Source organism: Gasterosteus aculeatus, chromosome 4 (genome assembly GCF_964276395.1).
Source record: "Gasterosteus aculeatus chromosome 4, fGasAcu3.hap1.1, whole genome shotgun sequence".
Classification (NCBI taxonomy): domain Eukaryota; kingdom Metazoa; phylum Chordata; class Actinopteri; order Perciformes; family Gasterosteidae; genus Gasterosteus; species Gasterosteus aculeatus.
This window is the reverse complement of record NC_135691.1, coordinates 29,822,499-29,848,503: the sequence shown is the minus strand read 5'-3', so window position 1 is coordinate 29,848,503 and position 26,005 is coordinate 29,822,499. Positions and strand designations below refer to the sequence as shown.

The 26,005-nt window shown below is 41.6% G+C and overlaps 41 non-coding genes across 41 annotated transcripts; all 41 read right to left on the bottom strand.

Annotated features, from left to right (window-relative positions):
- Positions 1-94: 94 nt before the first annotated feature.
- Positions 95-166, bottom strand: trnae-uuc (transfer RNA glutamic acid (anticodon UUC)). Its single transcript has one exon. It is a non-coding gene; the product is annotated as a tRNA-Glu (tRNA).
- Positions 167-880: 714 nt separating this feature from the next.
- On the bottom strand, positions 881-952 carry trnae-cuc (transfer RNA glutamic acid (anticodon CUC)). Its single transcript has one exon. It is a non-coding gene; the product is annotated as a tRNA-Glu (tRNA).
- Positions 953-1,105: 153 nt separating this feature from the next.
- trnae-uuc (transfer RNA glutamic acid (anticodon UUC)) lies at positions 1,106-1,177 on the bottom strand. The gene has a single exon. It is a non-coding gene; the product is annotated as a tRNA-Glu (tRNA).
- A 2,020-nt stretch (positions 1,178-3,197) lies between these two features.
- Positions 3,198-3,269, bottom strand: trnae-uuc (transfer RNA glutamic acid (anticodon UUC)). Its single transcript has one exon. It is a non-coding gene; the product is annotated as a tRNA-Glu (tRNA).
- A 492-nt stretch (positions 3,270-3,761) lies between these two features.
- trnae-cuc (transfer RNA glutamic acid (anticodon CUC)) lies at positions 3,762-3,833 on the bottom strand. The gene has a single exon. It is a non-coding gene; the product is annotated as a tRNA-Glu (tRNA).
- A 153-nt stretch (positions 3,834-3,986) lies between these two features.
- trnae-cuc (transfer RNA glutamic acid (anticodon CUC)) lies at positions 3,987-4,058 on the bottom strand. Its single transcript has one exon. It is a non-coding gene; the product is annotated as a tRNA-Glu (tRNA).
- A 1,634-nt stretch (positions 4,059-5,692) lies between these two features.
- trnae-uuc (transfer RNA glutamic acid (anticodon UUC)) lies at positions 5,693-5,764 on the bottom strand. Its single transcript has one exon. It is a non-coding gene; the product is annotated as a tRNA-Glu (tRNA).
- A 492-nt stretch (positions 5,765-6,256) lies between these two features.
- Positions 6,257-6,328, bottom strand: trnae-cuc (transfer RNA glutamic acid (anticodon CUC)). The gene has a single exon. It is a non-coding gene; the product is annotated as a tRNA-Glu (tRNA).
- Positions 6,329-6,481: 153 nt separating this feature from the next.
- trnae-cuc (transfer RNA glutamic acid (anticodon CUC)) lies at positions 6,482-6,553 on the bottom strand. The gene has a single exon. It is a non-coding gene; the product is annotated as a tRNA-Glu (tRNA).
- A 106-nt stretch (positions 6,554-6,659) lies between these two features.
- On the bottom strand, positions 6,660-6,731 carry trnae-uuc (transfer RNA glutamic acid (anticodon UUC)). Its single transcript has one exon. It is a non-coding gene; the product is annotated as a tRNA-Glu (tRNA).
- An 892-nt stretch (positions 6,732-7,623) lies between these two features.
- On the bottom strand, positions 7,624-7,695 carry trnae-cuc (transfer RNA glutamic acid (anticodon CUC)). The gene has a single exon. It is a non-coding gene; the product is annotated as a tRNA-Glu (tRNA).
- Positions 7,696-7,848: 153 nt separating this feature from the next.
- Positions 7,849-7,920, bottom strand: trnae-uuc (transfer RNA glutamic acid (anticodon UUC)). Its single transcript has one exon. It is a non-coding gene; the product is annotated as a tRNA-Glu (tRNA).
- A 2,020-nt stretch (positions 7,921-9,940) lies between these two features.
- Positions 9,941-10,012, bottom strand: trnae-uuc (transfer RNA glutamic acid (anticodon UUC)). The gene has a single exon. It is a non-coding gene; the product is annotated as a tRNA-Glu (tRNA).
- Positions 10,013-10,504: 492 nt separating this feature from the next.
- On the bottom strand, positions 10,505-10,576 carry trnae-cuc (transfer RNA glutamic acid (anticodon CUC)). Its single transcript has one exon. It is a non-coding gene; the product is annotated as a tRNA-Glu (tRNA).
- A 153-nt stretch (positions 10,577-10,729) lies between these two features.
- On the bottom strand, positions 10,730-10,801 carry trnae-uuc (transfer RNA glutamic acid (anticodon UUC)). Its single transcript has one exon. It is a non-coding gene; the product is annotated as a tRNA-Glu (tRNA).
- Positions 10,802-12,050: 1,249 nt separating this feature from the next.
- On the bottom strand, positions 12,051-12,122 carry trnae-cuc (transfer RNA glutamic acid (anticodon CUC)). The gene has a single exon. It is a non-coding gene; the product is annotated as a tRNA-Glu (tRNA).
- A 106-nt stretch (positions 12,123-12,228) lies between these two features.
- Positions 12,229-12,300, bottom strand: trnae-uuc (transfer RNA glutamic acid (anticodon UUC)). The gene has a single exon. It is a non-coding gene; the product is annotated as a tRNA-Glu (tRNA).
- An 892-nt stretch (positions 12,301-13,192) lies between these two features.
- Positions 13,193-13,264, bottom strand: trnae-uuc (transfer RNA glutamic acid (anticodon UUC)). The gene has a single exon. It is a non-coding gene; the product is annotated as a tRNA-Glu (tRNA).
- A 492-nt stretch (positions 13,265-13,756) lies between these two features.
- Positions 13,757-13,828, bottom strand: trnae-cuc (transfer RNA glutamic acid (anticodon CUC)). The gene has a single exon. It is a non-coding gene; the product is annotated as a tRNA-Glu (tRNA).
- Positions 13,829-14,320: 492 nt separating this feature from the next.
- trnae-cuc (transfer RNA glutamic acid (anticodon CUC)) lies at positions 14,321-14,392 on the bottom strand. The gene has a single exon. It is a non-coding gene; the product is annotated as a tRNA-Glu (tRNA).
- A 153-nt stretch (positions 14,393-14,545) lies between these two features.
- Positions 14,546-14,617, bottom strand: trnae-uuc (transfer RNA glutamic acid (anticodon UUC)). Its single transcript has one exon. It is a non-coding gene; the product is annotated as a tRNA-Glu (tRNA).
- Positions 14,618-15,109: 492 nt separating this feature from the next.
- Positions 15,110-15,181, bottom strand: trnae-cuc (transfer RNA glutamic acid (anticodon CUC)). Its single transcript has one exon. It is a non-coding gene; the product is annotated as a tRNA-Glu (tRNA).
- A 153-nt stretch (positions 15,182-15,334) lies between these two features.
- On the bottom strand, positions 15,335-15,406 carry trnae-uuc (transfer RNA glutamic acid (anticodon UUC)). Its single transcript has one exon. It is a non-coding gene; the product is annotated as a tRNA-Glu (tRNA).
- Positions 15,407-16,123: 717 nt separating this feature from the next.
- On the bottom strand, positions 16,124-16,195 carry trnae-uuc (transfer RNA glutamic acid (anticodon UUC)). The gene has a single exon. It is a non-coding gene; the product is annotated as a tRNA-Glu (tRNA).
- A 1,249-nt stretch (positions 16,196-17,444) lies between these two features.
- Positions 17,445-17,516, bottom strand: trnae-cuc (transfer RNA glutamic acid (anticodon CUC)). Its single transcript has one exon. It is a non-coding gene; the product is annotated as a tRNA-Glu (tRNA).
- A 153-nt stretch (positions 17,517-17,669) lies between these two features.
- On the bottom strand, positions 17,670-17,741 carry trnae-uuc (transfer RNA glutamic acid (anticodon UUC)). The gene has a single exon. It is a non-coding gene; the product is annotated as a tRNA-Glu (tRNA).
- A 1,248-nt stretch (positions 17,742-18,989) lies between these two features.
- Positions 18,990-19,061, bottom strand: trnae-cuc (transfer RNA glutamic acid (anticodon CUC)). The gene has a single exon. It is a non-coding gene; the product is annotated as a tRNA-Glu (tRNA).
- Positions 19,062-19,167: 106 nt separating this feature from the next.
- Positions 19,168-19,239, bottom strand: trnae-uuc (transfer RNA glutamic acid (anticodon UUC)). Its single transcript has one exon. It is a non-coding gene; the product is annotated as a tRNA-Glu (tRNA).
- Positions 19,240-20,131: 892 nt separating this feature from the next.
- trnae-cuc (transfer RNA glutamic acid (anticodon CUC)) lies at positions 20,132-20,203 on the bottom strand. Its single transcript has one exon. It is a non-coding gene; the product is annotated as a tRNA-Glu (tRNA).
- Positions 20,204-20,356: 153 nt separating this feature from the next.
- trnae-uuc (transfer RNA glutamic acid (anticodon UUC)) lies at positions 20,357-20,428 on the bottom strand. The gene has a single exon. It is a non-coding gene; the product is annotated as a tRNA-Glu (tRNA).
- A 716-nt stretch (positions 20,429-21,144) lies between these two features.
- trnae-uuc (transfer RNA glutamic acid (anticodon UUC)) lies at positions 21,145-21,216 on the bottom strand. The gene has a single exon. It is a non-coding gene; the product is annotated as a tRNA-Glu (tRNA).
- Positions 21,217-21,515: 299 nt separating this feature from the next.
- On the bottom strand, positions 21,516-21,587 carry trnae-cuc (transfer RNA glutamic acid (anticodon CUC)). The gene has a single exon. It is a non-coding gene; the product is annotated as a tRNA-Glu (tRNA).
- Positions 21,588-21,693: 106 nt separating this feature from the next.
- trnae-cuc (transfer RNA glutamic acid (anticodon CUC)) lies at positions 21,694-21,765 on the bottom strand. The gene has a single exon. It is a non-coding gene; the product is annotated as a tRNA-Glu (tRNA).
- A 704-nt stretch (positions 21,766-22,469) lies between these two features.
- Positions 22,470-22,541, bottom strand: trnae-cuc (transfer RNA glutamic acid (anticodon CUC)). The gene has a single exon. It is a non-coding gene; the product is annotated as a tRNA-Glu (tRNA).
- Positions 22,542-22,694: 153 nt separating this feature from the next.
- Positions 22,695-22,766, bottom strand: trnae-uuc (transfer RNA glutamic acid (anticodon UUC)). Its single transcript has one exon. It is a non-coding gene; the product is annotated as a tRNA-Glu (tRNA).
- A 1,085-nt stretch (positions 22,767-23,851) lies between these two features.
- Positions 23,852-23,923, bottom strand: trnae-uuc (transfer RNA glutamic acid (anticodon UUC)). Its single transcript has one exon. It is a non-coding gene; the product is annotated as a tRNA-Glu (tRNA).
- A 492-nt stretch (positions 23,924-24,415) lies between these two features.
- trnae-cuc (transfer RNA glutamic acid (anticodon CUC)) lies at positions 24,416-24,487 on the bottom strand. Its single transcript has one exon. It is a non-coding gene; the product is annotated as a tRNA-Glu (tRNA).
- Positions 24,488-24,640: 153 nt separating this feature from the next.
- On the bottom strand, positions 24,641-24,712 carry trnae-uuc (transfer RNA glutamic acid (anticodon UUC)). The gene has a single exon. It is a non-coding gene; the product is annotated as a tRNA-Glu (tRNA).
- Positions 24,713-24,877: 165 nt separating this feature from the next.
- trnae-uuc (transfer RNA glutamic acid (anticodon UUC)) lies at positions 24,878-24,949 on the bottom strand. The gene has a single exon. It is a non-coding gene; the product is annotated as a tRNA-Glu (tRNA).
- A 299-nt stretch (positions 24,950-25,248) lies between these two features.
- Positions 25,249-25,320, bottom strand: trnae-cuc (transfer RNA glutamic acid (anticodon CUC)). Its single transcript has one exon. It is a non-coding gene; the product is annotated as a tRNA-Glu (tRNA).
- A 284-nt stretch (positions 25,321-25,604) lies between these two features.
- trnae-cuc (transfer RNA glutamic acid (anticodon CUC)) lies at positions 25,605-25,676 on the bottom strand. Its single transcript has one exon. It is a non-coding gene; the product is annotated as a tRNA-Glu (tRNA).
- Positions 25,677-26,005: the final 329 nt, after the last annotated feature.

Below are 26,005 nucleotides of genomic sequence, written 5' to 3'. Positions count from 1 at the left end.
AATGAAGTCATAGTTTAAGTCAAAAGCTTTAAAAACATCTGCAGTTTGGCTTGAATTAAAAGTTGGATCTGGAATTCCAAACTCTAAATCTCATTTCCCTGACCGGGAATTGAACCCGGGCCGCGGCGGTGAAAGCGCCAAATCCTAGCCACTAGACCATCAGGGACACGATTATGCAAATGAAGTCATAGTTTAAGTCGAATACATTAAAAACATCTGCAGTTTGGCTTGAATTAAAAGTTAAAGCTTGAATTCCCTGACCAGGAATTTAACACTTTATTTCTGACTTCCCTGACCGGAAATTGAACCCTGGCCACAGCTGTGAAAGCGCCAAATCCTAGCCACTAGACCATCAGGGACACAATTATGCAAATGAAGTCATAGTTTAAGTCGAATACATTAAAAACATCTGCAGTTTGGCTTGAATTAAAAGTTAAAGCTTGAATTCCCTGACCAGGAATTTAACACTTTATTTCTGACTTCCCTGACCGGAAATTGAACCCGGGCCACAGCGGTGAAAGCGCCAAATCCTAGCCACTAGACCCTCAGGGACACAATTATGCAAATGAAGTCATAGTTTAAGTCGAATACTTTAAAAACATCTGCAGTTTGGCTTGAATTAAAAGTTGGATCTGGAATTCCAAACTCCAAATCTCATTTCCCTGACCGGAAATTGAACCCGGGCCGCGGCGGTGAGAGCGCCGAATCCTAGCCACTAGACCATCAGCATGATTATGCTAATGAAGTCTTAATTTAAGTCGAAAACTTTAAAAACATCTGCAGTTTGGCTTGAATTAAAAGTTGGATCTGGAATTCCATAACATCTGCAATTTGGCTTGAATTAAAAGTTGGATCTGGAATTCCAAACTCTAAATCTCATTTCCCTGACCGGGAATTGAACCCGGGCCGCGGCGGTGAGAGCGCCGAATCCTAGCCACTAGACCATCAGGGACATGATTATGCTAATGAAGTCTTAATTTAAGTCGAAAACTTTAAAAACATCTGCAGTTTGGCTTGAATTAAAAGTTGGATCTGGAATTCCATAACATCTGCAATTTGGCTTGAATTAAAAGTTGGATCTGGAATTCCAAACTCTAAATCTCATTTCCGTGACCGGGAATTGAACCCGGGCCGCGGCGGTGAAAGCGCCAAATCCTAGCCACTAGACCATCAGGGACACAATTATGCAAATGGAGTCATAGTTTAAGTCGAATGCTTTAAAAACATCTGTAGTTTGGCTTGAATTAAAATTTAGAGCTTCAATTCCCTGACTAGGAATTTAACACTTTATATCTGATTTCCCTGACCGGAAATTGAACCCGGGCCACAGCTGTGAAAGCGCCAAATCCTAGCCACTAGACCATCAGGGACACAATTATGCAAATGAAGTCATAGTTTAAGTCGAATACATTAAAAACATCTGCAGTTTGGCTTGAATTAAAAGTTAAAGCTTGAATTCCCTGACCAGGAATTTAACACTTTATATCTGACTTCCCTGACCGGAAATTGAACCCGGGCCACATTTGTGAAAGCGCCAAATCCTAGCCACTAGACCCTCAGGGACACAATTATGCAAATGAAGTCATAGTTTAAGTCGAATGCTTTAAAAACATCTGCAGTTTGGCTTGAATTAAAAGTTGGATCTGGAATTCCAAACTCTAAATCTCATTTCCCTGACCGGGAATTGAACCCGGGCCACAGCTGTGAAAGCGCCAAATCCTAGCCACTAGACCATCAGGGACACAATTATGCAAATGAAGTCATAGTTTAAGTCGAATACATTAAAAACATCTGCAGTTTGGCTTGAATTAAAAGTTAAAGCTTGAATTCCCTGACCAGGAATTTAACACTTTATATCTGACTTCCCTGACCGGAAATTGAACCCGGGCCACAGCGGTGAAAGCGCCAAATCCTAGCCACTAGACCCTCAGGGACACAATTATGCAAATGAAGTCATAGTTTAAGTTGAAAACTTTAAAAACATCTGCAGTTTGGCTTGAATTAAAAGTTGGATCTGGAATTCCAAACTCCAAATCTCATTTCCCTGACCGGAAATTGAACCCGGGCCGCGACGGTGAAAGCGCCAAATCCTAGCCACTAGAACATCAGGGACACAATTATGCAAATGAAGTCATAGTTTAAGTCGAATACATTAAAAACATCTGCAGTTTGGCTTGAATTAAAAGTTAAAGCTTGAATTCCCTGACCAGGAAATTAACACTTTATATCTGACTTCCCTGACCGGAAATTGAACCCGGGCCACAGCGGTGAAAGCGCCAAATCCTAGCCACTAGACCATCAGGGACACAATTATGCAAATGGAGTCATAGTTTAAGTCGAATACATTAAAAGCATCTGCAGTTTGGCTTGAATTAAAAGTTAAAGCTTGAATTCCCTGACCAGGAATTTAACACTTCATTTCTGACTTCCCTGACCGGAAATTGAACCCTGGCCACAGCTGTGAAAGCGCCAAATCCTAGCCACTAGACCATCAGGGACACAATTATGCAAATGAAGTCATAGTTTAAGTCGAATACATTAAAAACATCTGCAGTTTGGCTTGAATTAAAAGTTAAAGCTTGAATTCCCTGACCAGGAATTTAACACTTTATTTCTGACTTCCCTGACCGGAAATTGAACCCGGGCCACAGCGGTGAAAGCGCCAAATCCTAGCCACTAGACCCTCAGGGACACAATTATGCAAATGAAGTCATAGTTTAAGTCGAATACTTTAAAAACATCTGCAGTTTGGCTTGAATTAAAAGTTGGATCTGGAATTCCAAACTCCAAATCTCATTTCCCTGACCGGAAATTGAACCCGGGCCGCGGCGGTGAGAGCGCCGAATCCTAGCCACTAGACCATCAGGGACATGATTATGCTAATGAAGTCTTAATTTAAGTCGAAAACTTTAAAAACATCTGCAGTTTGGCTTGAATTAAAAGTTGGATCTGGAATTCCAAACTCTAAATCTCATTTCCCTGACCGGGAATTGAACCCGGGCCGCGGCGGTGAGAGCGCCGAATCCTAGCCACTAGACCATCAGCATGATTATGCTAATGAAGTCTTAATTTAAGTCGAAAACTTTAAAAACATCTGCAGTTTGGCTTGAATTAAAAGTTGGATCTGGAATTCCATAACATCTGCAATTTGGCTTGAATTAAAAGTTGGATCTGGAATTCCAAACTCTAAATCTCATTTCCCTGACCGGGAATTGAACCCGGGCCGCGGCGGTGAAAGCGCCAAATCCTAGCCACTAGACCATCAGGGACACAATTATGCAAATGAAGTCATAGTTTAAGTCGAATACATTAAAAACATCTGCAGTTTGGCTTGAATTAAAAGTTAAAGCTTGAATTCCCTGACCAGGAATTTAACACTTTATATCTGACTTCCCTGACCGGAAATTGAACCCGGGCCACATTTGTGACAGCGCCAAATCCTAGCCACTAGACCATCAGGGACACAATTATGCAAATGAAGTCATAGTTTAAGTCGAATACATTAAAAACATCTGCAGTTTGGCTTGAATTAAAAGTTAAAGCTTGAATTCCCTGACCAGGAATTTAACACTTTATATCTGACTTCCCTGACCGGAAATTGAACCCGGGCCACATTTGTGAAAGCGCCAAATCCTAGCCACTAGACCCTCAGGGACACAATTATGCAAATGAAGTCATAGTTTAAGTCGAATGCTTTAAAAACATCTGCAGTTTGGCTTGAATTAAAAGTTGGATCTGGAATTCCAAACTCTAAATCTCATTTCCCTGACCGGGAATTGAACCCGGGCCGCGGCGGTGAGAGCGCCGAATCCTAGCCACTAGACCATCAGGGACATGATTATGCTAATGAAGTCTTAATTTAAGTCGAAAACTTTAAAAACATCTGCAGTTTGGCTTGAATTAAAAGTTGGATCTGGAATTCCATAACATCTGCAATTTGGCTTGAATTAAAAGTTGGATCTGGAATTCCAAACTCTAAATTTCATTTCCCTGACCGGGAATTGAACCCGGGCCGCGGCGGTGAGAGCACCGAATCCTAGCCACTAGACCATCAGGGACATGATTATGCAAATGAAGTCATAGTTTAAGTCGAATGCTTTAAAAACATCTGCAGTTTGGCTTGAATTAAAAGTTGGATCTGGAATTCCAAACTCTAAATCTCATTTCCCTGACCGGGAATTGAACCCGGGCCACAGCTGTGAAAGCGCCAAATCCTAGCCACTAGACCATCAGGGACACAATTATGCAAATGAAGTCATAGTTTAAGTCGAATACATTAAAAACATCTGCAGTTTGGCTTGAATTAAAAGTTAAAGCTTGAATTCCCTGACCAGGAATTTAACACTTTATATCTGACTTCCCTGACCGGAAATTGAACCCGGGCCACAGCGGTGAAAGCGCCAAATCCTAGCCACTAGACCCTCAGGGACACAATTATGCAAATGAAGTCATAGTTTAAGTTGAAAACTTTAAAAACATCTGCAGTTTGGCTTGAATTAAAAGTTGGATCTGGAATTCCAAACTCCAAATCTCATTTCCCTGACCGGAAATTGAACCCGGGCCGCGACGGTGAAAGCGCCAAATCCTAGCCACTAGAACATCAGGGACACAATTATGCAAATGAAGTCATAGTTTAAGTCGAATACATTAAAAACATCTGCAGTTTGGCTTGAATTAAAAGTTAAAGCTTGAATTCCCTGACCAGGAAATTAACACTTTATATCTGACTTCCCTGACCGGAAATTGAACCCGGGCCACAGCGGTGAAAGCGCCAAATCCTAGCCACTAGACCATCAGGGACACAATTATGCAAATGGAGTCATAGTTTAAGTCGAATACATTAAAAACATCTGCAGTTTGGCTTGAATTAAAAGTTAAAGCTTGAATTCCCTGACCAGGAATTTAACACTTCATTTCTGACTTCCCTGACCGGAAATTGAACCCTGGCCACAGCTGTGAAAGCGCCAAATCCTAGCCACTAGACCATCAGGGACACAATTATGCAAATGAAGTCATAGTTTAAGTCGAATACATTAAAAACATCTGCAGTTTGGCTTGAATTAAAAGTTAAAGCTTGAATTCCCTGACCAGGAATTTAACACTTTATTTCTGACTTCCCTGACCGGAAATTGAACCCGGGCCACAGCGGTGAAAGCGCCAAATCCTAGCCACTAGACCCTCAGGGACACAATTATGCAAATGAAGTCATAGTTTAAGTCGAATACTTTAAAAACATCTGCAGTTTGGCTTGAATTAAAAGTTGGATCTGGAATTCCAAACTCCAAATCTCATTTCCCTGACCGGAAATTGAACCCGGGCCGCGGCGGTGAGAGCGCCGAATCCTAGCCACTAGACCATCAGGGACATGATTATGCTAATGAAGTCTTAATTTAAGTCGAAAACTTTAAAAACATCTGCAGTTTGGCTTGAATTAAAAGTTGGATCTGGAATTCCAAACTCTAAATCTCATTTCCCTGACCGGGAATTGAACCCGGGCCGCGGCGGTGAGAGCGCCGAATCCTAGCCACTAGACCATCAGCATGATTATGCTAATGAAGTCTTAATTTAAGTCGAAAACTTTAAAAACATCTGCAGTTTGGCTTGAATTAAAAGTTGGATCTGGAATTCCATAACATCTGCAATTTGGCTTGAATTAAAAGTTGGATCTGGAATTCCAAACTCTAAATCTCATTTCCCTGACCGGGAATTGAACCCGGGCCGCGGCGGTGAAAGCGCCAAATCCTAGCCACTAGACCATCAGGGACACAATTATGCAAATGAAGTCATAGTTTAAGTCGAATACATTAAAAACATCTGCAGTTTGGCTTGAATTAAAAGTTAAAGCTTGAATTCCCTGACCAGGAATTTAACACTTTATATCTGACTTCCCTGACCGGAAATTGAACCCGGGCCACATTTGTGACAGCGCCAAATCCTAGCCACTAGACCATCAGGGACACAATTATGCAAATGAAGTCATAGTTTAAGTCGAATACATTAAAAACATCTGCAGTTTGGCTTGAATTAAAAGTTAAAGCTTGAATTCCCTGACCAGGAATTTAACACTTTATATCTGACTTCCCTGACCGGAAATTGAACCCGGGCCACATTTGTGAAAGCGCCAAATCCTAGCCACTAGACCCTCAGGGACACAATTATGCAAATGAAGTCATAGTTTAAGTCGAATGCTTTAAAAACATCTGCAGTTTGGCTTGAATTAAAAGTTGGATCTGGAATTCCAAACTCTAAATCTCATTTCCCTGACCGGGAATTGAACCCGGGCCGCGGCGGTGAGAGCGCCGAATCCTAGCCACTAGACCATCAGGGACATGATTATGCTAATGAAGTCTTAATTTAAGTCGAAAACTTTAAAAACATCTGCAGTTTGGCTTGAATTAAAAGTTGGATCTGGAATTCCATAACATCTGCAATTTGGCTTGAATTAAAAGTTGGATCTGGAATTCCAAACTCTAAATTTCATTTCCCTGACCGGGAATTGAACCCGGGCCGCGGCGGTGAGAGCACCGAATCCTAGCCACTAGACCATCAGGGACATGATTATGCAAATGAAGTCATAGTTTAAGTCAAAAGCTTTAAAAACATCTGCAGTTTGGCTTGAATTAAAAGTTGGATCTGGAATTCCAAACTCTAAATCTCATTTCCCTGACCGGGAATTGAACCCGGGCCGCGGCGGTGAAAGCGCCAAATCCTAGCCACTAGACCATCAGGGACACGATTATGCAAATGAAGTCATAGTTTAAGTCGAATACATTAAAAACATCTGCAGTTTGGCTTGAATTAAAAGTTAAAGCTTGAATTCCCTGACCAGGAATTTAACACTTTATTTCTGACTTCCCTGACCGGAAATTGAACCCTGGCCACAGCTGTGAAAGCGCCAAATCCTAGCCACTAGACCATCAGGGACACAATTATGCAAATGAAGTCATAGTTTAAGTCGAATACATTAAAAACATCTGCAGTTTGGCTTGAATTAAAAGTTAAAGCTTGAATTCCCTGACCAGGAATTTAACACTTTATTTCTGACTTCCCTGACCGGAAATTGAACCCGGGCCACAGCGGTGAAAGCGCCAAATCCTAGCCACTAGACCCTCAGGGACACAATTATGCAAATGAAGTCATAGTTTAAGTCGAATACTTTAAAAACATCTGCAGTTTGGCTTGAATTAAAAGTTGGATCTGGAATTCCAAACTCCAAATCTCATTTCCCTGACCGGAAATTGAACCCGGGCCGCGGCGGTGAGAGCGCCGAATCCTAGCCACTAGACCATCAGGGACATGATTATGCTAATGAAGTCTTAATTTAAGTCGAAAACTTTAAAAACATCTGCAGTTTGGCTTGAATTAAAAGTTGGATCTGGAATTCCAAACTCTAAATCTCATTTCCCTGACTGGGAATTGAACCCGGGCCGCGGCGGTGAGAGCGCCGAATCCTAGCCACTAGACCATCAGCATGATTATGCTAATGAAGTCTTAATTTAAGTCGAAAACTTTAAAAACATCTGCAGTTTGGCTTGAATTAAAAGTTGGATCTGGAATTCCATAACATCTGCAATTTGGCTTGAATTAAAAGTTGGATCTGGAATTCCAAACTCTAAATCTCATTTCCCTGACCGGGAATTGAACCCGGGCCGCGGCGGTGAGAGCGCCGAATCCTAGCCACTAGACCATCAGGGACATGATTATGCTAATGAAGTCTTAATTTAAGTCGAAAACTTTAAAAACATCTGCAGTTTGGCTTGAATTAAAAGTTGGATCTGGAATTCCATAACATCTGCAATTTGGCTTGAATTAAAAGTTGGATCTGGAATTCCAAACTCTAAATCTCATTTCCGTGACCGGGAATTGAACCCGGGCCGCGGCGGTGAAAGCGCCAAATCCTAGCCACTAGACCATCAGGGACACAATTATGCAAATGGAGTCATAGTTTAAGTCGAATGCTTTAAAAACATCTGTAGTTTGGCTTGAATTAAAATTTAGAGCTTCAATTCCCTGACTAGGAATTTAACACTTTATATCTGATTTCCCTGACCGGAAATTGAACCCGGGCCACAGCTGTGAAAGCGCCAAATCCTAGCCACTAGACCATCAGGGACACAATTATGCAAATGAAGTCATAGTTTAAGTCGAATACATTAAAAACATCTGCAGTTTGGCTTGAATTAAAAGTTAAAGCTTGAATTCCCTGACCAGGAATTTAACACTTTATATCTGACTTCCCTGACCGGAAATTGAACCCGGGCCACATTTGTGAAAGCGCCAAATCCTAGCCACTAGACCCTCAGGGACACAATTATGCAAATAAAGTCATAGTTTAAGTCGAATGCTTTAAAAACATCTGCAGTTTGGCTTGAATTAAAAGTTGGATCTGGAATTCCAAACTCTAAATCTCATTTCCCTGACCGGGAATTGAACCCGGGCCACAGCTGTGAAAGCGCCAAATCCTAGCCACTAGACCATCAGGGACACAATTATGCAAATGAAGTCATAGTTTAAGTCGAATACATTAAAAACATCTGCAGTTTGGCTTGAATTAAAAGTTAAAGCTTGAATTCCCTGACCAGGAATTTAACACTTTATATCTGACTTCCCTGACCGGAAATTGAACCCGGGCCACAGCGGTGAAAGCGCCAAATCCTAGCCACTAGACCCTCAGGGACACAATTATGCAAATGAAGTCATAGTTTAAGTTGAAAACTTTAAAAACATCTGCAGTTTGGCTTGAATTAAAAGTTGGATCTGGAATTCCAAACTCCAAATCTCATTTCCCTGACCGGAAATTGAACCCGGGCCGCAACGGTGAAAGCGCCAAATCCTAGCCACTAGAACATCAGGGACACAATTATGCAAATGAAGTCATAGTTTAAGTCGAATACATTAAAAACATCTGCAGTTTGGCTTGAATTAAAAGTTAAAGCTTGAATTCCCTGACCAGGAAATTAACACTTTATATCTGACTTCCCTGACCGGAAATTGAACCCGGGCCACAGCGGTGAAAGCGCCAAATCCTAGCCACTAGACCATCAGGGACACAATTATGCAAATGGAGTCATAGTTTAAGTCGAATACATTAAAAACATCTGCAGTTTGGCTTGAATTAAAAGTTAAAGCTTGAATTCCCTGACCAGGAATTTAACACTTTATTTCTGACTTCCCTGACCGGAAATTGAACCCTGGCCACAGCTGTGAAAGCGCCAAATCCTAGCCACTAGACCATCAGGGACACAATTATGCAAATGAAGTCATAGTTTAAGTCGAATACATTAAAAACATCTGCAGTTTGGCTTGAATTAAAAGTTAAAGCTTAAATTCCCTGACCAGGAATTTAACACTTTATTTCTGACTTCCCTGACCGGAAATTGAACCCGGGCCACAGCGGTGAAAGCGCCAAATCCTAGCCACTAGACCCTCAGGGACACAATTATGCAAATGAAGTCATAGTTTAAGTCGAATACTTTAAAAACATCTGCAGTTTGGCTTGAATTAAAAGTTGGATCTGGAATTCCAAACTCCAAATCTCATTTCCCTGACCGGAAATTGAACCCGGGCCGCGGCGGTGAGAGCGCCGAATCCTAGCCACTAGACCATCAGGGACATGATTATGCTAATGAAGTCTTAATTTAAGTCGAAAACTTTAAAAACATCTGCAGTTTGGCTTGAATTAAAAGTTGGATCTGGAATTCCAAACTCTAAATCTCATTTCCCTGACCGGGAATTGAACCCGGGCCGCGGCGGTGAGAGCGCCGAATCCTAGCCACTAGACCATCAGCATGATTATGCTAATGAAGTCTTAATTTAAGTCGAAAACTTTAAAAACATCTGCAGTTTGGCTTGAATTAAAAGTTGGATCTGGAATTCCATAACATCTGCAATTTGGCTTGAATTAAAAGTTGGATCTGGAATTCCAAACTCTAAATCTCATTTCCCTGACCGGGAATTGAACCCGGGCCGTGGCGGTGAAAGCGCCAAATCCTAGCCACTAGACCATCAGGGACACAATTATGCAAATGAAGTCATAGTTTAAGTCGAATACATTAAAAACATCTGCAGTTTGGCTTGAATTAAAAGTTAAAGCTTGAATTCCCTGACCAGGAATTTAACACTTTATATCTGACTTCCCTGACCGGAAATTGAACCCGGGCCACATTTGTGACAGCGCCAAATCCTAGCCACTAGACCATCAGGGACACAATTATGCAAATGAAGTCATAGTTTAAGTCGAATACATTAAAAACATCTGCAGTTTGGCTTGAATTAAAAGTTAAAGCTTGAATTCCCTGACCAGGAATTTAACACTTTATATCTGACTTCCCTGACCGGAAATTGAACCCGGGCCACATTTGTGAAAGCGCCAAATCCTAGCCACTAGACCCTCAGGGACACAATTATGCAAATGAAGTCATAGTTTAAGTCGAATGCTTTAAAAACATCTGCAGTTTGGCTTGAATTAAAAGTTGGATCTGGAATTCCAAACTCTAAATCTCATTTCCCTGACCGGGAATTGAACCCGGGCCGCGGCGGTGAGAGCGCCGAATCCTAGCCACTAGACCATCAGGGACATGATTATGCTAATGAAGTCTTAATTTAAGTCGAAAACTTTAAAAACATCTGCAGTTTGGCTTGAATTAAAAGTTGGATCTGGAATTCCATAACATCTGCAATTTGGCTTGAATTAAAAGTTGGATCTGGAATTCCAAACTCTAAATCTCATTTCCGTGACCGGGAATTGAACCCGGGCCGCGGCGGTGAAAGCGCCAAATCCTAGCCACTAGACCATCAGGGACACAATTATGCAAATGGAGTCATAGTTTAAGTCGAATGCTTTAAAAACATCTGTAGTTTGGCTTGAATTAAAATTTAGAGCTTCAATTCCCTGACTAGGAATTTAACACTTTATATCTGATTTCCCTGACCGGAAATTGAACCCGGGCCACAGCTGTGAAAGCGCCAAATCCTAGCCACTAGACCATCAGGGACACAATTATGCAAATGAAGTCATAGTTTAAGTCGAATACATTAAAAACATCTGCAGTTTGGCTTGAATTAAAAGTTAAAGCTTGAATTCCCTGACCAGGAATTTAACACTTTATATCTGACTTCCCTGACCGGAAATTGAACCCGGGCCACAGCGGTGAAAGCGCCAAATCCTAGCCACTAGACCCTCAGGGACACAATTATGCAAATGAAGTCATAGTTTAAGTTGAATACTTTAAAAACATCTGCAGTTTGGCTTGAATTAAAAGTTGGATCTGGAATTCCAAACTCCAAATCTCATTTCCCTGACCGGAAATTGAACCCGGGCCGCGACGGTGAAAGCGCCAAATCCTAGCCACTAGAACATCAGGGACACAATTATGCAAATGAAGTCATAGTTTAAGTCAAATACATTAAAAACATCTGCAGTTTGGCTTGAATTAAAAGTTAAAGCTTGAATTCCCTGACCAGGAAATTAACACTTTATATCTGACTTCCCTGACCGGAAATTGAACCCGGGCCACAGCGGTGAAAGCGCCAAATCCTAGCCACTAGACCATCAGGGACACAATTATGCAAATGGAGTCATAGTTTAAGTCGAATACATTAAAAACATCTGCAGTTTGGCTTGAATTAAAAGTTAAAGCTTGAATTCCCTGACCAGGAATTTAACACTTTATTTCTGACTTCCCTGACCGGAAATTGAACCCTGGCCACAGTTGTGATAGCGCCAAATCCTAGCCACTAGACCATCAGGGACACAATTATGCAAATGAAGTCATAGTTTAAGTCGAATACATTAAAAACATCTGCAGTTTGGCTTGAATTAAAAGTTAAAGCTTGAATTCCCTGACCAGGAATTTAACACTTTATTTCTGACTTCCCTGACCGGAAATTGAACCCGGGCCACAGCGGTGAAAGCGCCAAATCCTAGCCACTAGACCCTCAGGGACACAATTATGCAAATGGAGTCATAGTTTAAGTCGAATGCTTTAAAAACATCTGTAGTTTGGCTTGAATTAAAAGTTGGATCTGGAATTCCAAACTCTAAATTTCATTTCCCTGACCGGGAATTGAACCCGGGCCGCGGCGGTGAGAGCACCGAATCCTAGCCACTAGACCATCAGGGACATGATTATGCAAATGAAGTCATAGTTTAAGTCAAAAGCTTTAAAAACATCTGCAGTTTGGCTTGAATTAAAAGTTGGATCTGGAATTCCAAACTCTAAATCTCATTTCCCTGACCGGGAATTGAACCCGGGCCGCGGCGGTGAAAGCGCCAAATCCTAGCCACTAGACCATCAGGGACACGATTATGCAAATGAAGTCATAGTTTAAGTCGAATACATTAAAAACATCTGCAGTTTGGCTTGAATTAAAAGTTAAAGCTTGAATTCCCTGACCAGGAATTTAACACTTTATTTCTGACTTCCCTGACCGGAAATTGAACCCTGGCCACAGCTGTGAAAGCGCCAAATCCTAGCCACTAGACCATCAGGGACACAATTATGCAAATGAAGTCATAGTTTAAGTCGAATACATTAAAAACATCTGCAGTTTGGCTTGAATTAAAAGTTAAAGCTTGAATTCCCTGACCAGGAATTTAACACTTTATTTCTGACTTCCCTGACCGGAAATTGAACCCGGGCCACAGCGGTGAAAGCGCCAAATCCTAGCCACTAGACCCTCAGGGACACAATTATGCAAATGAAGTCATAGTTTAAGTCGAATACTTTAAAAACATCTGCAGTTTGGCTTGAATTAAAAGTTGGATCTGGAATTCCAAACTCCAAATCTCATTTCCCTGACCGGAAATTGAACCCGGGCCGCGGCGGTGAGAGCGCCGAATCCTAGCCACTAGACCATCAGGGACATGATTATGCTAATGAAGTCTTAATTTAAGTCGAAAACTTTAAAAACATCTGCAGTTTGGCTTGAATTAAAAGTTGGATCTGGAATTCCAAACTCTAAATCTCATTTCCCTGACCGGGAATTGAACCCGGGCCGCGGCGGTGAGAGCGCCGAATCCTAGCCACTAGACCATCAGCATGATTATGCTAATGAAGTCTTAATTTAAGTCGAAAACTTTAAAAACATCTGCAGTTTGGCTTGAATTAAAAGTTGGATCTGGAATTCCATAACATCTGCAATTTGGCTTGAATTAAAAGTTGGATCTGGAATTCCAAACTCTAAATCTCATTTCCCTGACCGGGAATTGAACCCGGGCCGCGGCGGTGAAAGCGCCAAATCCTAGCCACTAGACCATCAGGGACACAATTATGCAAATGAAGTCATAGTTTAAGTCGAATACATTAAAAACATCTGCAGTTTGGCTTGAATTAAAAGTTAAAGCTTGAATTCCCTGACCAGGAATTTAACACTTTATATCTGACTTCCCTGACCGGAAATTGAACCCGGGCCACATTTGTGACAGCGCCAAATCCTAGCCACTAGACCATCAGGGACACAATTATGCAAATGAAGTCATAGTTTAAGTCGAATACATTAAAAACATCTGCAGTTTGGCTTGAATTAAAAGTTAAAGCTTGAATTCCCTGACCAGGAATTTAACACTTTATATCTGACTTCCCTGACCGGAAATTGAACCCGGGCCACATTTGTGAAAGCGCCAAATCCTAGCCACTAGACCCTCAGGGACACAATTATGCAAATGAAGTCATAGTTTAAGTCGAATGCTTTAAAAACATCTGCAGTTTGGCTTGAATTAAAAGTTGGATCTGGAATTCCAAACTCTAAATCTCATTTCCCTGACCGGGAATTGAACCCGGGCCGCGGCGGTGAGAGCGCCGAATCCTAGCCACTAGACCATCAGGGACACAATTATGCAAATGAAGTCATAGTTTAAGTCGAATACATTAAAAACATCTGCAGTTTGGCTTGAATTAAAAGTTAAAGCTTGAATTCCCTGACCAGGAATTTAACACTTTATATCTGACTTCCCTGACCGGAAATTGAACCCGGGCCACATTTGTGACAGCGCCAAATCCTAGCCACTAGACCATCAGGGACACAATTATGCAAATGAAGTCATAGTTTAAGTCGAATACATTAAAAACATCTGCAGTTTGGCTTGAATTAAAAGTTAAAGCTTGAATTCCCTGACCAGGAATTTAACACTTTATATCTGACTTCCCTGACCGGAAATTGAACCCGGGCCACATTTGTGAAAGCGCCAAATCCTAGCCACTAGACCCTCAGGGACACAATTATGCAAATGAAGTCATAGTTTAAGTCGAATGCTTTAAAAACATCTGCAGTTTGGCTTGAATTAAAAGTTGGATCTGGAATTCCAAACTCTAAATCTCATTTCCCTGACCGGGAATTGAACCCGGGCCGCGGCGGTGAGAGCGCCGAATCCTAGCCACTAGACCATCAGGGACATGATTATGCTAATGAAGTCTTAATTTAAGTCGAAAACTTTAAAAACATCTGCAGTTTGGCTTGAATTAAAAGTTGGATCTGGAATTCCATAACATCTGCAATTTGGCTTGAATTAAAAGTTGGATCTGGAATTCCAAACTCTAAATCTCATTTCCCTGACCGGGAATTGAACCCGGGCCGCGGCGGTGAAAGCGCCAAATCCTAGCCACTAGACCATCAGGGACACAATTATGCAAATGAAGTCATAGTTTAAGTCGAATACATTAAAAACATCTGCAGTTTGGCTTGAATTAAAAGTTAAAGCTTGAATTCCCTGACCAGGAATTTAACACTTTATATCTGACTTCCCTGACCGGAAATTGAACCCGGGCCACATTTGTGAAAGCGCCAAATCCTAGCCACTAGACCATCAGGGACACAATTATGCAAATGAAGTCATAGTTTAAGTCGAATACATTAAAAACATCTGCAGTTTGGCTTGAATTAAAAGTTAAAGCTTGAATTCCCTGACCAGGAATTTAACACTTTATATCTGACTTCCCTGACCGGAAATTGAACCCGGGCCACAGCGGTGAAAGCGCCAAATCCTAGCCACTAGACCATCATGGACACAATTATGCAAATGGAGTCATAGTTTAAGTCGAATGCTTTAAAAACATCTGCAGTTTGGCTTGAATTAAAAGTTGGATCTGGAATTCCAAACTCTAAATCTCATTTCCCTGACCGGGAATTGAACCCGGGCCGCGGCGGTGAGAGCGCCGAATCCTAGCCACTAGACCATCAGGGACATGATTACGCTAATGAAGTCTTAATTTAAGTCGAAAACTTTAAAAACATCTGCAGTTTGGCTTGAATTAAAAGTTGGATCTGGAATTCCATAACATCTGCAATTTGGCTTGAATTAAAAGTTGGATCTGGAATTCCAAACTCTAAATCTCATTTCCCTGACCGGGAATTGAACCCGGGCCGCGGCGGTGAAAGCGCCAAATCCTAGCCACTAGACCATCAGGGACACAATTATGCAAATGAAGTCATAGTTTAAGTCGAATACATTAAAAACATCTGCAGTTTGGCTTGAATTAAAAGTTAAAGCTTGAATTCCCTGACCAGGAATTTAACACTTTATATCTGACTTCCCTGACCGGAAATTGAACCCGGGCCACATTTGTGAAAGCGCCAAATCCTAGCCACTAGACCATCAGGGACACAATTATGCAAATGAAGTCATAGTTTAAGTCGAATACATTAAAAACATCTGCAGTTTGGCTTGAATTAAAAGTTAAAGCTTGAATTCCCTGACCAGGAATTTAACACTTTATATCTGACTTCCCTGACCGGAAATTGAACCCGGGCCACAGCGGTGAAAGCGCCAAATCCTAGCCACTAGACCATCATGGACACAATTATGCAAATGGAGTCATAGTTTAAGTCGAATGCTTTAAAAACATCTGCAGTTTGGCTTGAATTAAAAGTTGGATCTGGAATTCCAAACTCTAAATCTCATTTCCCTGACCGGGAATTGAACACGGGCCGCGGCGGTGAGAGCGCCGAATCCTAGCCACTAGACCATCAGGGACATGATTACGCTAATGAAGTCTTAATTTAAGTCGAAAACTTTAAAAACATCTGCAGTTTGGCTTGAATTAAAAGTTGGATCTGGAATTCCATAACATCTGCAATTTGGCTTGAATTAAAAGTTGGATCTGGAATTCCAAACGCTAAATCTCATTTCCCTGACCGGGAATTGAACCCGGGCCGCGGCGGTGAAAGCGCCAAATCCTAGCCACTAGACCATCAGGGACACAATTATGCAAATGAAGTCATAGTTTAAGTCGAATACATTAAAAACATCTGCAGTTTGGCTTGAATTAAAAGTTAAAGCTTGAATTCCCTGACCAGGAATTTAACACTTTATATCTGACTTCCCTGACCGGAAATTGAACCCGGGCCACATTTGTGACAGCGCCAAATCCTAGCCACTAGACCATCAGGGACACAATTATGCAAATGAAGTCATAGTTTAAGTCGAATACATTAAAAACATCTGCAGTTTGGCTTGAATTAAAAGTTAAAGCTTGAATTCCCTGACCAGGAATTTAACACTTTATATCTGACTTCCCTGACCGGAAATTGAACCCGGGCCACAGCGGTGAAAGCGCCAAATCCTAGCCACTAGACCCTCAGGGACACAATTATGCAAATGAAGTCATAGTTTAAGTTGAATACTTTAAAAACATCTGCAGTTTGGCTTGAATTAAAAGTTGGATCTGGAATTCCAAACTCCAAATCTCATTTCCCTGACCGGAAATTGAACCCGGGCCGCGACGGTGAAAGCGCCAAATCCTAGCCACTAGAACATCAGGGACACAATTATGCAAATGGAGTCATAGTTTAAGTCGAATACATTAAAAACATCTGCAGTTTGGCTTGAATTAAAAGTTAAAGCTTGAATTCCCTGACCAGGAAATTAACACTTTATATCTGACTTCCCTGACCGGAAATTGAACCCGGGCCACAGCGGTGAAAGCGCCAAATCCTAGCCACTAGACCATCAGGGACACAATTATGCAAATGGAGTCATAGTTTAAGTCGAATACATTAAAAACATCTGCAGTTTGGCTTGAATTAAAAGTTAAAGCTTGAATTCCCTGACCAGGAATTTAACACTTTATTTCTGACTTCCCTGACCGGAAATTGAACCCTGGCCACAGCTGTGAAAGCGCCAAATCCTAGCCACTAGACCATCAGGGACACAATTATGCAAATGAAGTCATAGTTTAAGTCGAATACATTAAAAACATCTGCAGTTTGGCTTGAATTAAAAGTTAAAGCTTGAATTCCCTGACCAGGAATTTAACACTTTATTTCTGACTTCCCTGACCGGAAATTGAACCCGGGCCACAGCGGTGAAAGCGCCAAATCCTAGCCACTAGACCCTCAGGGACACAATTATGCAAATGGAGTCATAGTTTAAGTCGAATGCTTTAAAAACATCTGTAGTTTGGCTTGAATTAAAAGTTGGATCTGGAATTCCAAACTCTAAATCTCATTTCCCTGACCGGGAATTGAACCCGGGCCGCGGCGGTGAGAGCGCCGAATCCTAGCCACTAGACCATCAGGGACATGATTACGCTAATGAAGTCTTAATTTAAGTCGAAAACTTTAAAAACATCTGCAGTTTGGCTTGAATTAAAAGTTGGATCTGGAATTCCATAACATCTGCAATTTGGCTTGAATTAAAAGTTGGATCTGGAATTCCAAACTCTAAATCTCATTTCCCTGACCGGGAATTGAACCCGGGCCGCGGCGGTGAAAGCGCCAAATCCTAGCCACTAGACCATCAGGGACACAATTATGCAAATGAAGTCATAGTTTAAGTCGAATACATTAAAAACATCTGCAGTTTGGCTTGAATTAAAAGTTAAAGCTTGAATTCCCTGACCAGGAATTTAACACTTTATATCTGACTTCCCTGACCGGAAATTGAACCCGGGCCACATTTGTGACAGCGCCAAATCCTAGCCACTAGACCATCAGGGAAAAATTATGCAAATGAAGTCATAGTTTAAGTCGAATACATTAAAAACATCTGCAGTTTGGCTTGAATTAAAAGTTAAAGCTTGAATTCCCTGACCAGGAATTTAACACTTTATATCTGACTTCCCTGACCGGAAATTGAACCCGGGCCACAGCGGTGAAAGCGCCAAATCCTAGCCACTAGACCCTCAGGGACACAATTATGCAAATGAAGTCATAGTTTAAGTTGAATACTTTAAAAACATCTGCAGTTTGGCTTGAATTAAAAGTTGGATCTGGAATTCCAAACTCCAAATCTCATTTCCCTGACCGGAAATTGAACCCGGGCCGCGACGGTGAAAGCGCCAAATCCTAGCCACTAGAACATCAGGGACACAATTATGCAAATGGAGTCATAGTTTAAGTCGAATACATTAAAAACATCTGCAGTTTGGCTTGAATTAAAAGTTAAAGCTTGAATTCCCTGACCAGGAAATTAACACTTTATATCTGACTTCCCTGACCGGAAATTGAACCCGGGCCACAGCGGTGAAAGCGCCAAATCCTAGCCACTAGACCATCAGGGACACAATTATGCAAATGGAGTCATAGTTTAAGTCGAATACATTAAAAACATCTGCAGTTTGGCTTGAATTAAAAGTTAAAGCTTGAATTCCCTGACCAGGAATTTAACACTTTATTTCTGACTTCCCTGACCGGAAATTGAACCCTGGCCACAGCTGTGAAAGCGCCAAATCCTAGCCACTAGACCATCAGGGACACAATTATGCAAATGAAGTCATAGTTTAAGTCGAATACATTAAAAACATCTGCAGTTTGGCTTGAATTAAAAGTTAAAGCTTGAATTCCCTGACCAGGAATTTAACACTTTATTTCTGACTTCCCTGACCGGAAATTGAACCCGGGCCACAGCGGTGAAAGCGCCAAATCCTAGCCACTAGACCCTCAGGGACACAATTATGCAAATGGAGTCATAGTTTAAGTCGAATGCTTTAAAAACATCTGTAGTTTGGCTTGAATTAAAAGTTGGATCTGGAATTCCAAACTCTAAATTTCATTTCCCTGACCGGGAATTGAACCCGGGCCGCGGCGGTGAGAGCACCGAATCCTAGCCACTAGACCATCAGGGACATGATTATGCAAATGAAGTCATAGTTTAAGTCAAAAGCTTTAAAAACATCTGCAGTTTGGCTTGAATTAAAAGTTGGATCTGGAATTCCAAACTCTAAATCTCATTTCCCTGACCGGGAATTGAACCCGGGCCGCGGCGGTGAAAGCGCCAAATCCTAGCCACTAGACCATCAGGGACACGATTATGCAAATGAAGTCATAGTTTAAGTCGAATACATTAAAAACATCTGCAGTTTGGCTTGAATTAAAAGTTAAAGCTTGAATTCCCTGACCAGGAATTTAACACTTTATTTCTGACTTCCCTGACCGGAAATTGAACCCTGGCCACAGCTGTGAAAGCGCCAAATCCTAGCCACTAGACCATCAGGGACACAATTATGCAAATGAAGTCATAGTTTAAGTCGAATACATTAAAAACATCTGCAGTTTGGCTTGAATTAAAAGTTAAAGCTTGAATTCCCTGACCAGGAATTTAACACTTTATTTCTGACTTCCCTGACCGGAAATTGAACCCGGGCCACAGCGGTGAAAGCGCCAAATCCTAGCCACTAGACCCTCAGGGACACAATTATGCAAATGAAGTCATAGTTTAAGTCGAATACTTTAAAAACATCTGCAGTTTGGCTTGAATTAAAAGTTGGATCTGGAATTCCAAACTCCAAATCTCATTTCCCTGACCGGAAATTGAACCCGGGCCGCGGCGGTGAGAGCGCCGAATCCTAGCCACTAGACCATCAGGGACATGATTATGCTAATGAAGTCTTAATTTAAGTCGAAAACTTTAAAAACATCTGCAGTTTGGCTTGAATTAAAAGTTGGATCTGGAATTCCAAACTCTAAATCTCATTTCCCTGACTGGGAATTGAACCCGGGCCGCGGCGGTGAGAGCGCCGAATCCTAGCCACTAGACCATCAGCATGATTATGCTAATGAAGTCTTAATTTAAGTCGAAAACTTTAAAAACATCTGCAGTTTGGCTTGAATTAAAAGTTGGATCTGGAATTCCATAACATCTGCAATTTGGCTTGAATTAAAAGTTGGATCTGGAATTCCAAACTCTAAATCTCATTTCCCTGACCGGGAATTGAACCCGGGCCGCGGCGGTGAGAGCGCCGAATCCTAGCCACTAGACCATCAGGGACATGATTATGCTAATGAAGTCTTAATTTAAGTCGAAAACTTTAAAAACATCTGCAGTTTGGCTTGAATTAAAAGTTGGATCTGGAATTCCATAACATCTGCAATTTGGCTTGAATTAAAAGTTGGATCTGGAATTCCAAACTCTAAATCTCATTTCCGTGACCGGGAATTGAACCCGGGCCGCGGCGGTGAAAGCGCCAAATCCTAGCCACTAGACCATCAGGGACACAATTATGCAAATGGAGTCATAGTTTAAGTCGAATACATTAAAAACATCTGCAGTTTGGCTTGAATTAAAAGTTAAAGCTTGAATTCCCTGACCAGGAATTTAACACTTTATATCTGACTTCCCTGACCGGAAATTGAACCCGGGCCACATTTGTGAAAGCGCCAAATCCTAGCCACTAGACCATCAGGGACACAATTATGCAAATGAAGTCATAGTTTAAGTCGAATACATTAAAAACATCTGCAGTTTGGCTTGAATTAAAAGTTAAAGCTTGAATTCCCTGACCAGGAATTTAACACTTTATATCTGACTTCCCTGACCGGAAATTGAACCCGGGCCACAGCGGTGAAAGCGCCAAATCCTAGCCACTAGACCATCATGGACACAATTATGCAAATGGAGTCATAGTTTAAGTCGAATGCTTTAAAAACATCTGCAGTTTGGCTTGAATTAAAAGTTGGATCTGGAATTCCAAACTCTAAATCTCATTTCCCTGACCGGGAATTGAACACGGGCCGCGGCGGTGAGAGCGCCGAATCCTAGCCACTAGACCATCAGGGACATGATTAGTTAATGAAGTCTTAATTTAAGTCGAAAACTTTAAAAACATCTGCAGTTTGGCTTGAATTAAAAGTTGGATCTGGAATTCTATAACATCTGCAATTTGGCTTGAATTAAAAGTTGGATCTGGAATTCCAAACTCTAAATCTCATTTCCCTGACCGGGAATTGAACCCGGGCCGCGGCGGTGAAAGCGCCAAATCCTAGCCACTAGACCATCAGGGACACAATTATGCAAATGAAGTCATAGTTTAAGTCGAATACATTAAAAACATCTGCAGTTTGGCTTGAATTAAAAGTTAAAGCTTGAATTCCCTGACCAGGAATTTAACACTTTATATCTGACTTCCCTGACCGGAAATTGAACCCGGGCCACAGCGGTGAAAGCGCCAAATCCTAGCCACTAGACCCTCAGGGACACAATTATGCAAATGAAGTCATAGTTTAAGTCGAATGCTTTAAAAACATCTGTAGTTTGGCTTGAATTAAAAGTTGGATCTGCAATTCCAAACTCTAAATCTCATTTCCCTGACCGGGAATTGAACCCGGGCCGCGGCGGTGAGAGCGCCGAATCCTAGCCACTAGACCATCAGGGACATGATTATGCAAATGAAGTCATAGTTTAAGTCAAAAACTTTAAAAACATCTGCAGTTTGGCTTGAATTAAAAGTTGGATCTGGAATTCCAAACTCTAAATCTCATTTCCCTGACCGGGAATTGAACCCGGGCCGCGGCGGTGAGAGCGCCGAATCCTAGCCACTAGACCATCAGGGACATGATTATGCTAATGATGTCTTAATTTAAGTCGAAAACTTTAAAAACATCTGCAGTTTGGCTTGAATTAAAAGTTGGATCTGGAATTCCATAACATCTGCAGTTTGGCTTGAATTAAAAGTTGGATCTGGAATTACAAACTCTAAATCTCATTTTTGAACCCGGGCCGCGGCGGTGAAAGCGCCAAATCCTAGCCACTAGACCATCAGGGACACAATTATGCAAATGAAGTCATAGTTTAAGTCGAATACATTAAAAACATCTGCAGTTTGGCTTGAATTAAAAGTTAAAGCTTGAATTCCCTGACCAGGAATTTAACACTTTATATCTGACTTCCCTGACCGGAAATTGAACCCGGGCCACATTTGTGACAGCGCCAAATCCTAGCCACTAGACCATCAGGGACACAATTATGCAAATGAAGTCATAGTTTAAGTCGAATACATTAAAAACATCTGCAGTTTGGCTTGAATTAAAAGTTAAAGCTTGAATTCCCTGACCAGGAATTTAACACTTTATATCTGACTTCCCTGACCGGAAATTGAACCCGGGCCACATTTGTGAAAGCGCCAAATCCTAGCCACTAGACCCTCAGGGACACAATTATGCAAATGAAGTCATAGTTTAAGTCGAATGCTTTAAAAACATCTGCAGTTTGGCTTGAATTAAAAGTTGGATCTGGAATTCCAAACTCTAAATCTCATTTCCCTGACCGGGAATTGAACCCGGGCCGCGGCGGTGAGAGCGCCGAATCCTAGCCACTAGACCATCAGGGACATGATTATGCTAATGAAGTCTTAATTTAAGTCGAAAACTTTAAAAACATCTGCAGTTTGGCTTGAATTAAAAGTTGGATCTGGAATTCCATAACATCTGCAATTTGGCTTGAATTAAAAGTTGGATCTGGAATTCCAAACTCTAAATCTCATTTCCCTGACCGGGAATTGAACCCGGGCCGCGGCGGTGAAAGCGCCAAATCCTAGCCACTAGACCATCAGGGACACAATTATGCAAATGAAGTCATAGTTTAAGTCGAATACATTAAAAACATCTGCAGTTTGGCTTGAATTAAAAGTTAAAGCTTGAATTCCCTGACCAGGAATTTAACACTTTATATCTGACTTCCCTGACCGGAAATTGAACCCGGGCCACATTTGTGAAAGCGCCAAATCCTAGCCACTAGACCATCAGGGACACAATTATGCAAATGAAGTCATAGTTTAAGTCGAATACATTAAAAACATCTGCAGTTTGGCTTGAATTAAAAGTTAAAGCTTGAATTCCCTGACCAGGAATTTAACACTTTATTTCTGACTTCCCTGACCGGAAATTGAACCCTGGCCACAGCTGTGAAAGCGCCAAATCCTAGCCACTAGACCATCAGGGACACAATTATGCAAATGAAGTCATAGTTTAAGTCGAATACATTAAAAACATCTGCAGTTTGGCTTGAATTAAAAGTTAAAGCTTGAATTCCCTGACCAGGAATTTAACACTTTATTTCTGACTTCCCTGACCGGAAATTGAACCCGGGCCACAGCGGTGAAAGCGCCAAATCCTAGCCACTAGACCCTCAGGGACACAATTATGCAAATGAAGTCATAGTTTAAGTCGAATACTTTAAAAACATCTGCAGTTTGGCTTGAATTAAAAGTTGGATCTGGAATTCCAAACTCCAAATCTCATTTCCCTGACCGGAAATTGAACCCGGGCCGCGGCGGTGAGAGCGCCGAATCCTAGCCACTAGACCATCAGGGACATGATTATGCTAATGAAGTCTTAATTTAAGTCGAAAACTTTAAAAACATCTGCAGTTTGGCTTGAATTAAAAGTTGGATCTGGAATTCCAAACTCTAAATCTCATTTCCCTGACCGGGAATTGAACCCGGGCCGCGGCGGTGAGAGCGCCGAATCCTAGCCACTAGACCATCAGCATGATTATGCTAATGAAGTCTTAATTTAAGTCGAAAACTTTAAAAACATCTGCAGTTTGGCTTGAATTAAAAGTTGGATCTGGAATTCCATAACATCTGCAATTTGGCTTGAATTAAAAGTTGGATCTGGAATTCCAAACTCTAAATCTCATTTCCCTGACCGGGAATTGAACCCGGGCCGCGGCGGTGAAAGCGCCAAATCCTAGCCACTAGACCATCAGGGACACAATTATGCAAATGAAGTCATAGTTTAAGTCGAATACATTAAAAACATCTGCAGTTTGGCTTGAATTAAAAGTTAAAGCTTGAATTCCCTGACCAGGAATTTAACACTTTATATCTGACTTCCCTGACCGGAAATTGAACCCGGGCCACATTTGTGACAGCGCCAAATCCTAGCCACTAGACCATCAGGGACACAATTATGCAAATGAAGTCATAGTTTAAGTCGAATACATTAAAAACATCTGCAGTTTGGCTTGAATTAAAAGTTAAAGCTTGAATTCCCTGACCAGGAATTTAACACTTTATATCTGACTTCCCTGACCGGAAATTGAACCCGGGCCACAGCGGTGAAAGCGCCAAATCCTAGCCACTAGACCATCATGGACACAATTATGCAAATGGAGTCATAGTTTAAGTCGAATGCTTTAAAAACATCTGCAGTTTGGCTTGAATTAAAAGTTGGATCTGGAATTCCAAACTCTAAATCTCATTTCCCTGACCGGGAATTGAACCCGGGCCGCGGCGGTGAGAGCGCCGAATCCTAGCCACTAGACCATCAGGGACATGATTACGCTAATGAAGTCTTAATTTAAGTCGAAAACTTTAAAAACATCTGCAGTATGGCTTGAATTAAAAGTTGGATCTGGAATTCCATAACATCTGCAATTTGGCTTGAATTAAAAGTTGGATCTGGAATTCCAAACTCTAAATCTCATTTCCCTGACCGGGAATTGAACCCAGGCCGCAGCGGTGAAAGCGCCAAATCCTAGCCACTAGACCATCAGGGACACAATTATGCAAATGAAGTCATAGTTTAAGTCGAATACATTAAAAACATCTGCAGTTTGGCTTGAATTAAAAGTTAAAGCTTGAATTCCCTGACCAGGAATTTAACACTTTATATCTGTGTTCAATTAAAAGTTGGATCTGGAATTCCAAACTCTAAATCTCATTTCCGTGACCGGGAATTGAACCCGGGCCGCGGCGGTGAAAGCGCCAAATCCTAGCCACTAGACCATCAGGGACACAATTATGCAAATGAAGTCATAGTTTAAGTCGAATACATTAAAAACATCTGCAGTTTGGCTTGAATTAAAAGTTAAAGCTTGAATTCCCTGACCAGGAATTTAACACTTTATATCTGACTTCCCTGACCGGAAATTGAACCCGGGCCACAGCGGTGAAAGCGCCAAATCCTAGCCACTAGACCCTCAGGGACACAATTATGCAAATGGAGTCATAGTTTAAGTCGAATGCTTTAAAAACATCTGTAGTTTGGCTTGAATTAAAAGTTGGATCTGGAATTCCAAACTCTAAATTTCATTTCCCTGACCGGGAATTGAACCCGGGCCGCGGCGGTGAGAGCACCGAATCCTAGCCACTAGACCATCAGGGACATGATTATGCAAATGAAGTCATAGTTTAAGTCAAAAGCTTTAAAAACATCTGCAGTTTGGCTTGAATTAAAAGTTGGATCTGGAATTCCAAACTCTAAATCTCATTTCCCTGACCGGGAATTGAACCCGGGCCACAGCGGTGAAAGCACCAAATCCTAGCCACTAGACAATCAGGGACACAATTATGCAAATGAAGTCATAGTTTAAGTCAAATACTTTAAAAACATCTGCAGTTTGGCTTGAATTAAAAGTTGGATCTGGAATTCCAAACTCTAAGTCTCACTTCCCTGACCGGGAATTGAACCCGGGCCGCGGCGGTGAGAGCGCCGAATCCTAGCCACTAGACCATCAGGGACACAATTATGCAAATGGAGTCATAGTTTAAGTCTAATACATTAAAAACATCTGTAGTTTGGCTTGAATTAAAAGTTCGATCTGGAATTCCAAACTCTAAATCTCGGGCCGTGGCGGTGAGAGCGCCGAATCCTAGCCACTAGACCACCAGGGACACAATTATGCAAATGAAGTCATAGTTTAAGTCGAATACATTAAAAACATCTGCAGTTTGGCTTGAATTAAAAGTTAAAGCTTGAATTCCCTGACCAGGAATTTAACACTTTATATCTGACTTCCCTGACCTGAAATTGAACCCGGGCCACAGCGGTGAAAGCGCCAAATCCTAGC